The sequence below is a fragment of the Vulpes vulpes genome, chromosome 7, assembly GCF_048418805.1.
Source record: "Vulpes vulpes isolate BD-2025 chromosome 7, VulVul3, whole genome shotgun sequence".
Lineage (NCBI taxonomy): Eukaryota > Metazoa > Chordata > Mammalia > Carnivora > Canidae > Vulpes > Vulpes vulpes.
In genome coordinates this window covers 10614835-10627712 of record NC_132786.1, presented here as the reverse complement: position 1 = coordinate 10627712, position 12878 = coordinate 10614835, and the positions used below count along the sequence as shown (strand labels likewise).

The 12878-nt window shown below is 36.3% G+C and overlaps 1 pseudogene; it reads left to right on the top strand.

The window, feature by feature from the left end:
* The first annotated feature begins 8327 nt into the window (after window positions 1-8327).
* Window positions 8328-9124, top strand: LOC112906996 (large ribosomal subunit protein eL8 pseudogene; annotated as a pseudogene).
* The last annotated feature ends 3754 nt before the right edge of the window (window positions 9125-12878 follow it).

Genomic DNA, 12878 nt, shown 5'->3' with positions numbered 1-12878 from the left:
CTGGCTCCCTCTTTGTGGGGAGTTGTCTTGAGGATTTCCCTTCCTCTCCCTCTGCCCTTCCTCTTCCTCTCTCTCAATAAATAAATTTTTTTTCAAAAAAAAAAAAAAAAAAAGGAGAAACTCACTGAAGAGAAGGCAATGCTCTGTTAGAAATTATTGTGACATTAATTGTTACATATTTCTGCAACACAAGTAAAAGCTTGGTCTTAAAAATAACCAGTTTTACATTTATTTGCTCAGTACTCATTTGGCATAATAGCTGGGTAAAATTTGATGTTAAATGCAAAATGATGCAGAAAAAAAATTCAGTGTACACGATGCACTTGAAAGCATCAAAGGAATTATACATTTTTTAAAAAAGATTTTATTTATTTATTCATGAGAGACAGAGAGAGAGAGAGAAAGAGGCAGAGACACAGGCAGACGGAGAAGCAGGCTCCATGCAGGGAGCCCAACATGGAACTTGATCCCAGGTCTTCAGGATCACGCCCTGGGCTGAAGGCGGCGCTAAACTGCTGAGCCACCAGGGCTGCCCAGAATTATACATTTTTTTAAGACAAAGCGATAATGTTTATGAAAAATATATTGATACTGAACAAATAGCAGACTATCTTGACATAGATGGCAAGTCTCCCAGTATAGACAGTACCAAGGAAGGAATAAGAAGTGTCAACTTAGAATCCCATCTACAATCCAAAACTCAATTCCAAATTCAATTCTTTTTCTAAGCTAGCTATAACAATACCACCTTCAAAGGGAAGTCTGAAAGAACATAATGGCCTCTCAGTGTTACAGATGGCCAGTGTAACTTAAAGAATTCCAATGAATAGGAGCTATTGACGAATAGTTGAAATTGCTTGGTGAACAAAGTAAGGGGAATGATACTGATGGGAATTCAATGTATAGGCAACTAAATACTAAGTTGATTTCTAAAATCTACACTTAGAATACTCCAGGTGAAGTATCTCATATATTTGCAACAATGATTTACATGACACATTTCCAATAACGCTTTGTAGCTCCCAGGATAAATTTCACCTTGCAGTTGCAATTGCCAATGGACAATTTTACAGCTTTGTGAAAATAAAATTTATTAAAGGTATACAATGTCATGAGAAAAACTGTTCATTTCTTTAGAAAACAAGACACTAAAGCCAAATAGGCACTGAAACTGTCATAAAGAATTTTATCTCTGTGAAAGCAAGATGTAAAGCTATTTTATAACCAATAATGAAATCTTACTGGTTTCTTAAGTATTCTACTGAGTTATTATTGCGATCAAAAATTTGTATTTCCTTTATTGTGTATTCGATAATTTAATTTGTAGAATTTATATAGAATTCAGGCTTGTTGTAAATTTTATTATTAAAAAATAAATAATACTCTATCTTCTAAAAATTGCACTTGAACATAAGAAAACTAACTGTATTCAAAGAAGGAACACTTTTTTCCTAATTCACACAAAGGCTGCATATGGGTACCAAAGCATCATCTCAAGATGTTGAAAATATAATTCTTTCTTTGAAAGAATTTCTTTGGAAATATAATTCTTATATAGATAGTAAGTTCATACCAAAGATTAATTAAACCTATTAATAAGGTAACCAGCAGAATGATAAAAACAATTCAAAGGAGAATGTAAGAAACTGAGATGTTTACAATAAATGGGGAGAAAAGTCATGCTGAAATAAAATTGCTGATTTAGACAAAGGTATACAGTGGTTAAAATCCTACAGGGTAATAAAACCATAACCTTCAGGTTTATCCTTCCTACTAAACAAAAAAGAATTACATGGCCCCAAATCAGCTTTCAGAATTTTAAAATCTCTGAGTTCTAATGAATTATGCAAACAATTCTAAGTTACCAGAGTCTGACGATCCTTAGGTAGGTTTGTTTGAAAATGTTCTTAGCATGACATTAATCACCCTTTGACTTATTTCCAAGTTTGAGATCATTTTTCTTCACGTGGGCTAATGATACCCCTATGTAGTCACACTGAAGCAGGAATCAGCACTAGTGATATTAAAAACTAAACAAACAAATTCTCACCCACAAATCGCAAAGGAGTAACGAAGACTTTACTGATATTTGGTGGTGACATGGAGGAGAGGGGCACGCTGCATATCCCAAAGCAAATCATCTCTGAGATCTTGGTAAATACCTGCACCCTGCACTTCTATCCAGCCTTCCCACTGGCCCTCCCCACACATTTTCCCTATCTTCTTTTTCCTAAGGCAAAGAAATATAGCCTTCTGCAGTGTTGCAGCCTCACACCCAGCAGCCTCTAAGCAAAAAATTATATTTCATACTGATGGGGTCCAAGACATGCCACCCCAAAATATGGTACCTTGGCATGTCACGTATCTTAAACTGAGTAAGTCTGAGAAAGCGACAGAAAAAGGTCACTGTGACCTCCCCCGTCTCCCTTCTCCTATGAAACAGGTCATAAATTTCCCAAGTGAAAGGTCCCCTCCCTGTACCAGGATGGAGGAAGCCATTCTTCTCACGAGAGACAGGGAATTGGGGGCTGAGAAATCTGATAAATAAACCTTGTTAAACTAACCCTTATCTCCCTGGTTACTTCTTCACCATTGAACACCCCTAGCCCAAACCTCTCTGTCTTGTCATTTCCTCAGATTCATTATTTCTTTGCCTGAAAGGTTTAAAGCTCTCTACTCTGGTCACTGCTTTGGGTCTTCATTCTCTTGCGAAGGCTCCCATGTACATGTAAAAATTCAATGAAATGTACATGTGCTTCTTCTGTTAATTTGTTTTATGTCCATTTTCAAACCCAGCCAGGGACCCTAAGAGGGTTGAAGAAAGCTTTTTCCTCCCCTACAATATGTGAAGATCCAAAATAAATAATGAATTTTAAATAATTTTTCTTCTTTTTGTCACCATTGGTCAAAACTGACTCGCCTTGCTTCATTATAAAATTAAATTTAAAGTCAATAGTTTTAAAAATAAAGACAAGACACTTTGGCTTGTTTCCAGTCATTATTTCTTGAACACTCACTGTATTCTGTGATTTCACACCGGTCATCTCACTCAATACGAGGTTGGCTGATTCTACTATAACAAATTAAGCAAGTGAGCCTCAAAGAGGCTGCCGTGTTATAGGTAATAATAAATAGTGAGGCTTAGATGGAGATCCAGGGCCTCAAATTCCAAGTCCAGAGCTGATTACTTATTGCTCTGCTCAGAAGATATAGTCCTTTTGTTCTGTTCATGTAAATCCTTGAATTGATGAGCCATCTAAAGGGCTGCTTAGAATCTGTTAACTATTTCTTCTACTGCAGGATTTCTTAACCTCAGCACTTTTGACTTTTTTTCCCCCCAGGAGGCTGTTCTGTGCACTGTAGGATGCTCAGAAGCATCTCTGGCATCCACTCACTAGATGCCAGTAGCTCTCCCTCCCAGCCTTCCCTACGCCCAGTCATGACACAGTCAGCTCCAATCGAGAACCACTGTTTCACCCTATGCTAAATTCCTTTGCAATTTGCATCCCCCCCATCAGCCTTTCAGTCTGTGAGAACACATGGATTCTCAGACCCAGCATGCCATTGTGGAAAACCTCCCTGCCTGTGCTCTCTATTGGGTCCCTCTGGGCTTCCATGCCTATGGTACCTGACATCCTCACTGTGAGCCTTTATCTGTTCTTGGAGAGTGTCCAAAATCTACTTACATCAGCTTGATTCTCTGTGCTAGCGCGTCCAATCTACTTGATGCAGTGGCTATCCAAAACCAGGGGTTAAAATAGAATTGGCTGCCCAAGAATGATTTACTGGAGGCTTCTGAAAATGTCTCCCACAACTGGATTAACTATTTTGATTAATTTGACCCGTCAGTTTGTTGAGAAGAAAGGGAATACTCATTTAATTTATTTATTCACTTAATTTTTTCAAGTTAATAATTTATTTAGATTCATTCATTTATTTAACTAATATTTAGACTGAAATGACTTGCTTTGGACTAAATTAAACATTTAAAATGATCAGATTAGAAAAAAAAGAAAATAAAAGAAAATAAAATGAGCAGAGTAGGTTTCTTTTTAGACTCAAGCTGCATTCTGCTTCTATCTCAGTACAAATTATTTCATAATCTTTATTCCCTAGAGAATATAGCTCCGTTAATAAATAGTTTTCAGAGACTATTTCTAACCTCTCTCTTTCCTTGTTGTAGAGAGAGTAAGATCATTTTTTCCCTTAAATTTCAAAGACTATTTTAAAAAATAAATGTTTGAGAAACACTTGTGCTTGTATGATGATGCCTTTCAAGCAAGAGAGAATGACATAGAACTCAGCACAATAAATGTGTGTCATTGTATCCATAGTGGATTTCCTGTGTGATGGAGGGAAGAACAGGAGGAGACAGTCCAGAGGGTTCATGTCACACTAGATTTCTTAGGAAGCTCGTAAAAAGGATTTACTGTATTTTGATTAATCCATCCTTCATCCACCTTGAGTGTCTCCATGGCAACCAGATATTTGTTTCCCAAAGATGGGCTTTCAGACTGTGGAAGGTTCATTCAGCTCTATACAAAACCCTCTGTATTTCTGAGAACCACATCTTTGAAATTCAGCCTGCATAGACAACCACTCCCAAACCTTTGTCTGTGCTACTAATCCTAATTCTACTATCATCTTATCAATGACCAGACATGATCAATTTTTGAAGCATTTTCTTAGAACCAAGAGAGGCATCTGTTTCTATTTCTCAAAAACATCAAATGTTTTAAGCTTAGTTTAAAGGAGATTAGTTGAGTAGTCATTATAAGGTTTTTTTCTTTGATTGGTTAGAGTATTTCAGAGCACCCACAATTGATCATTCCTGTAAATAAAAATGATCTTTCATCAAAAATTAATGATCCTGGGTGCTTGACTGGCTCAGCCAGTGGAACGTGCAACTCTTGATCTCAGGGTCGTGAGTTCAAGCCCCACATTGGGCATGGAGCCTACTTACAGTTAAATTTTTTAAAAAGAATTAATGATCCCTTTCTCAAAACACACTTCTAAAGCAGAATATAATCGAGGTGGACTAACATGCAAAAAACACACATTTTATAATGAGGTTGCACACTAGTTAGAAATGAAGCTGAAATGAGCACATGGAAACCCAAACTCCCAACACACAGCTCCATATACCCTACAGCAGGGCTGCCTTTCTGTGCTTACAGGGGATCTTGAGTAGTGCCCTATTATGTGAGATGTGTAAGTCTTCCACTCCATGGAAACAGGAACCCACTGTGTCCTGCCTTCTCCCCAACCTCTACTTTTCAAAATGGAAATATGTTTCAATGGACGGATAGATGGAGGGATGGGCAAAAAACTCTTTATTAAAAACCTGAAAAACATACATCTTTTTGAAAAAAATTACATATCCAAAAATGGTGTCATCCGGGGGAGATTTCACTTTATATATCTTGTATTTTTTTCTTTTTCATGGCTGTGAGTTACTTTTGTAATTCACAAACCAATAAAAACATTTCCAATTTGGAAAACACAACAAAAACCTCAAAAAAAAAAAAAGTGTTCTTCAAAGTTCAAAGTATACTCCAAATAAATCTATTTCTGATGTAAAACAAACAAAAAACACCTGACCATTCGTGCAATTGTGATACAGTTGCTAGGGTTTGCACAGTTCCTCTCATTATTTTATTTTTTAAAAATTACCAAATGGTTTGTGGTTTGTAATGTCTTTATTAATGAGTAAAGTAATAAAAATCAGGTATTTTTACCCATATTATATAACTAATAATTTAAACTCTTTTTTTGGCACACAAATAATATTGAATTAGTCTGACACACAGTTTAGGAATCATAACTTGAATTATTGGAATTCATTCGGGAAACCCAGCCTCACTTAAAATTGCTGCTGTCTGCAGTGTAATAAATGTGATCGATGGCCTTCTGCAGCAATGCAGTTTAGCTGTTCCTCCATTGCTGGGAGAGGCCTCTTTGTGTGTGTATATGTGCATATTTCTTGAACATTCCGCAACTGTTTCCAACAGGAGCTACTTTTGAGCCTTCTATTCACAGTTATTTAAGAATAGCCTGTTATTTTCCAATGACCAAGGATCAATTTAGATTGCCTGTAGGAAAATGAATCTCGTTGAAGATTGATGACTTGTAAAAGAGTAAAAATACACACAGCGCCCTTATCCATTCTATCTCACTCAGTTCTTTGTCATTTGGAGCTACAAGGGAAAACTGGTTTCTGCTGGTAACCGGAACTTCCACGTGATCATCAAATTCGGCAAATTAAAACCAGGAGACTTAAATTAGTCTCAATGTTGTGTTTAAGGACTAAATGTTTAAATAAACTTCCAAAGTAAAAGCAGATTTTAGCCAATGCCCCCTGCTCACCCAAACATCTCTTCAGCATTTCTGATCCCCTTCTCCTGCCTCTTCTTTTTCCTTCCATTCCTACTTATCATTTCAGTTAATAACTTTAGGAACACATTATCTGACATACATCTTGGAATTGGTTGCACCATACCTGTGTATAGGGATAAAGCAGAGAACTTAAATACTCTACACTACCTAGTGAGATATTTAACTCATAAGTCAAATCACTTCTCTCATTTAGTAAATTTATAATATAAATAAACATTTGCAAAGAAAAAATGTACTACACAGGGGCTTTGTCAGGCTTTTATCTTAAATGCAATTGTAAAACCTATGTCATGGACTTTTTAATTTGGAAGAAATTTTAGGGACTATTTTGTATGCGGTGAAACTGTTAGGCTGAGGCTGACAAAACTGCAGTGTAAGTTAGTAACAAATCAGATCCTCCTGGAAATCTTTCCATTCTACTATTCTGTTTTTCTTGTTCTAGGAGGTGGAAAGGCATGGGGGTGGAAAGGCATTTACATGATCTTTTTCATTTAGTACAAAAATATTATTTGGTGCATATTATTAACCTGATGGAAGCAATAAGGAAACTGAGACTCTGAGAAGTTACATAATTTTTCCAGGGTCACATAGCTACTAAAAGAAGTGGAATTTGAACCTCAAATTGTATGAATTCTGTGAACAATGAAAGGCATTGAAGAAAAGGAATATTTTCCTGAAGATTGAGGGAAATCCATTGAGGAAGTCACATCACATATCACGTTAGACAAAAAACTGATAAAATTCCTCAGATATTTCTGTTATTTCCCCCCAAAGTTTCTTACCCTCAGAAGTAACTGGTTTCTTTCCTCTGATGTTACAGAGGGAAAAAATTACAACTGTTTAATCAATATAAAAGGCAAGGTTTATGTGGAAAGATTGCCTATCACCAAAGCTGCATACATAAAAAAGACGCAAAAATTTTACTTAAAAAAAAAAATAGGGGGAACCCTGGGTGGCGCAGCGGTTTGGCGCCTGCCTTTGGCCCAGGGCGCGATCCTGGAGACCCGGGATCGAGTCCCACGTTGGGCTCCCGGTGCATGGAGCCTGCTTCTCCCTCTGCCTATGTCTCTGCCTCTCTCTCTCTCTCTCTGTGTGACTATCATAAATAAATAAAAATTAAAAAAAAAAATAGGGAGAGAGGAAAAACATAGCCAAGCTAAAAGCAAAAACTGAAGATGTCAAAAAAAAAAGAGAGTGAACTTTAACTCTAAGCAGCACAAGGACTCAAGTGAAAATGGAGTTTTTGAAACTAGGAGAACCTTAAATGCTGGGCCTAGAGAGAGGACACCTGTTCGGGAAGGAAAGGGCAGCCCACACCCTGCACACAGGGAGCCGGATCAGAGCCACATGCATTAAGCTAGGAGATCGGGAGGGCTGTTCCAACTCTGCAATAAAGATTTAGAAATATTATCCAATGAAGCTGAGACAAGAATAGACAAGAAAGGAGAGTATTTTTGTGACCTGAGGTGGAGAGCAATTTCATAAACAATTAAAAAATACAAGCCATGGAGGAAAATTTGTTGAACACAATTATATCAAGACAAAGGATTTCTTTCTTTCTTTCTTTCTTCTTTCTTTCTTTCTTTCTTTCTTTCTTTCTTTCTTTCTTTCTTTCTTCTTTCTTTCTTTCTTTCTTTCTTTCTTTCTTTTTTCTTTCTTTCTTTTTCTTTCTTTCTTAAAAGATTTCATTTATTTATTCATGAGAGACACACACAGAGAGAGAGAGAGAGAGAGAGAGAGAAGCACAGACACAGGGAGAAACAGGCTCCATGCAGAGAGCCTGACTGGATCCCAAGTCTCCAGGATCACACCCTAGGCTTGAAAGCAGCACTAAACTGCTGAGCCACCCGGGCTGCTCAAGACAAAGGATTTCCATTCAATGAAGGGCACCAGGAATAAAACTATAGAGGAGAGTCCTCCAGCAAGCCAAGATGCTGAAAGGAAAGAAGGCAAAGGGGAAGAAGGTGGCCCCCGCCCCTGCTGTTGTGAAGAAGCAGGAGGCCAGGAAGGTGGTCAATGCCCTGTTCAAAAAAAGACCCAAGAATTTTGGCATTGGACAGGACATCCAGGCCAAAAAGTACTTCACCCTCTTTGTCAAATGGCCCCACTACATCTGGCTGCAGTGGCAAAGGGCTATTCTCTATAAATGTTTAAAAGTGCCTTCCGCGATCAACCAGTTCACCCAGGCCTTGGACCACCAAACAGCTACTGAACTGCTTAAGATGGCCCACAAGTACAGACCAGACATAAAGCAAGAGAAGAAGCAGACATTGTTGGCCCAGGCTGAGAAGAAAACTATGTGCAAAGGGAATGTCCCCACTAAGAGGCCACTTGTCCCTTGAGCTGGGGTTAACGCTGTCACCACCTTGGTGGAAAACAGGAAGGCTCAGCTGGTAGTGATCACATGCGATGTGGATCCCACTGAGCTCATTGTCTTCCTGCCTGCCTTATATCATAAGATGGGGGTTCCTTACTACATTATGAAGGGAAGGCCAGGCTGGGGAGTCTGGTCCACAGGAAGACCTGCACCACTGTTGCCTTTACACGGTAACTTGGAAGACAAGCGGCTCTGACTTATCTGGTAGATGCCATCAAGACCAACTACAATGACAGATATGATGAGATCTGGTGCCACTGGGGAGGCAATGTCCTGTGTCCAAAGTCAGTGGCTTGCATCGCCAAGCTGCAAAAAGCAAACGCTAAAGAACTGGCCACCAAACTGGGCTGAATGGATGCTGTTGAATTTTTTGTACATAAAGGTAATAAAAGGTTCTTTAAAAAAAAAAAACTATAGAGGAGAATATGCATATATTTGTGTTGTCTATGGCAAGAAAAGGGTTAAGCAGTAAGTCTACAGTTTTTTCCTTTCCATTTATTGGGGGGGAAAAAGAGAGTGGGGGCAGAAATGAGGCAGATGTCTAGGCCTAATCTCCTTGTGAAAATGTTAATGACTACCTCCTAGCAAAAGAGTTAAAAGTATTTGCTAACAGGGAGGGCTTATCTTTGGAATGCTTTTAACTGGATGAACCCTGTTGGTTGGATTGCTTATGGTAAATACACCAGGAATCTATGCATTTATGGGCATAGCCCATGGGAAAATATCATGTAATGGATACAACCATCTAAGTATAAATTGGAGATGTTTCATGACCTAGATGACAAAATATTGATTTGTCCCATATCTAATGAACTAAACTTGATCATATAGTCAAGATGGTGTCTGTCAAGTTTCTCCACTATGAAGTTACTATGTTCCCTTTGTAATTAATACATACTTATAGGGAGGTATACTCTGAGATTATACAAATATCCTGTTTGTCATCAAAATCACTCATTCACTTTAGCCTTCCTTGATAATTCTTCCTTAATGTAATTGTTCTATCATGGCTGCCAAATGACAATTTTCTAACTGAATCATTTGCTCTACATTTATTAGTTGACATTTTAATATGAAGATGACCTTTCCCCTCCTATTTGTTATTTCATTATTTATCTGTATCAGCAGGGACTCATAGATTCTTACTTTATTCCTTAAATTATGACCTATTATTACCATTATTGACTTTGTTATGTAGCTTATCCCAGATTTGGCAAGTGGGTGTGCCTTTTTTTTGTTTGTTTTTATAGTAGGTGAAATTACATAAAAATTAAAAAGAGGGACGCCTGTGTGGCTCAGCAGTTTAGTGCCTGCCTTCAGCCCAGGATGTGATCTTACAGTCCCAGGATTGAGTCCCACATCAGGCTCCCTGCATGGAGCCTGCTTCTCCCTCTGCCTGTGTCTCTGCCTTTCTCTCTCTCTCTCTCTCTCTGTGTCTCTTGTGAATAAATAAATAAATAAAATATTTTTATAAAAGGTTAAAAATAAACGAAGAAACAATAATATTCCTAACAATACATTTTCAAAATGTATAAAGCAAAACCACGTAGGAATTCAATAATATAAAGCTATTGGGATTTTTTTTTAACTCTCTGAATCTGATGGATGAAGTAGACCACCAAATCAGATGGATGAAGAGGGCCATTATTAAGGGTATAGAAGATGTGAATAACATAGCTAAAAAGACTCTCATCTACTACATATGAAATACTGCACCTAACAGAAAATGCACACTCTTTTTGAGGAACCATAAAACACTTTTTACACTTTTTATTTGGAAATAATTTTAAATATACAGAAAGTTAAATCTGGAAAAATATAAATAACAAAAAGAACACCTGTATAGCCTTTACTCTGATTCACCTCCTCTAAACATTTTACCCATTTGTATTATCATTTTCTGTGTGTATGAGTGTGTAAATTTTTTCCTAAATTATTTGAGTGTAAGTTACACACATTGTCATCATTAACCCTTAAATGCCTCAATGTGTATGTCCTAAAAATAAGAATATTCTCTCATAGTACCACTATATAGTTACCAACTTTATAAATTCTTATATTGATACTTTACTATCTAATTTCAAATTTTGTCAGTTGAAATAAAAATATCCTTTATGGCATTTTCCCCCCTGCAGCACAGATCCAGTTTAGGGGTAACTATTGTATTTAGTTGTTATTATCTTTAGCCTGTAATGAAATACTTGTAAAAATCGACCAAATTCGTCCACAGTGTGGTACAATTCAACCTCAAACAAACAAATAAAAAAAGATAACTTCATACATATTTTTAAATAAAGAAATAAAACACATAAGCCATGATTTGAAAAGAAAATCAAAGTGGAAATTAGAAATATTTTATACTGAAATATAAAAAAACAACCAAACTAACTAACTAGCTAAAATAAAGTGGGGAATAAGAGAATGAAAATAAGCAAGAAAATTAATTAAATCAATAACAACAATGGAGAGATCATCAATGCAGCCCAAAGCAGAGTCATTAAAAAGATGAATATGAAAGATAATACTCTAAATAATCTGAGCAAGAATAAAAGGAAGAAGGTATAAATAAATAATTGAACTAAAATCATGACATTTTTGCAATGCCTGGGTGGCGTACTTGGTTGTACATCAACTCTTGGTTTCAGCTCAGGTCTCTATCTCAGGGTCATGAGATCAGGCCCAACCTTGGGGTGGAGCTCAGCTGGGAGTCTGCTTAAGATTTTCCCTCTCCTTTTACCCCCTCCCCCATGTGAGTGCTCTCTCTCTTTTTCCAAAATAAACAAATAAATCTTTAAAATCATGGCATATTTATAGATACTTTAGAGATATAAAAGAAAATAACTTTAAAAAATTTTTTAACCAATACATTTTAAACCTTAGATGCAGGTAAATTTTCTAAAAAACAAACAAAAATTACAAGTTAACAAATTTGATTAAAACCAAAAGCTGAATGAACTAATAAACATTAAGAAGTTGAAAAGTTGTCAAAATTTCCCCTCCCTATTCCAAAAAACAATTTTTTAAGATGAAAATATGTTTTTATCAAGAAAAATACATAATCTGTATTTAATATAACATGTTTCAGAGAATATAGAGGAAAAGTCACAAAATTCAATTTACCTTGATGTCAAAAAGAACAGGGACTGTATAATTATAATCTTATGGACACAGATGCAAAAATCCTAATTTTCAAAAACAACAAATCAAATTCTATAGTATACTCAACCTTCTCATTATTTGCAGATTCCTATTTATGAATTCGTCTACTTGTCAAGTGTATTTGTAACCCCAAAATCAATACTTAAAATGCTTTCGCGGTCATTTACGGAAATGTGCAGAGTTGCAAAAAATTTGAGTTGCAGGACTCACATGTTCCCAGCTAAGGTTAAACAAGATAACATTCTGCCTTCTGTTTTAGTAATTTTGTAGTAAACAAGAATACTTTTTGTGATCTATTTAGTGCCACAGTTTTCATATTTTTGTATTTTTTTTCTTGGTGATTTTGCTGCTTAAAATAGCCTAGCACTAAAGTACTATCTAGTGTTCTTGGCACAAAAGGTTGTGATGTGCCTTACAGAGAAAATACATGTACTAGATAAGCATTATTTGGGGATGAGTTCTAGTATTATTGGCCTCAAGTTCAATGTTAATGAATCAAGAATAGATATTAAATAAGGTATCTTTAGACAAAAACACATAAAACAAGATTATATATTGATCAGTTGACTAACATGTCTCCAGAGTCCTAGAAGAACCTAATTGTGTATTTCCTCTAGGAACAATGATTCAATATTTATTTATTCAGTGTTTATAGCAAGTTTATAGACCATAACTGCAATGAATAATGAGAATTAACTGTGTGTATAATATAAATATGGTATGTGTAAGTACAAAACAACATATCACAACCAGATAAAGTTTCATCAATGCAAGGATGGTCAACATGAAACTCTCAATATAATTTACCATGTTAGATTTAAAAACAAACAAATCAATATGATCTTTTCAACAGATTGAGATGAAAGCACTCAGTAAAACCCAATATTTGTTCATGATAAAAGCTCAGCAAAATAGTAATAGAAGGCAATATCAATGGATTGGTAAA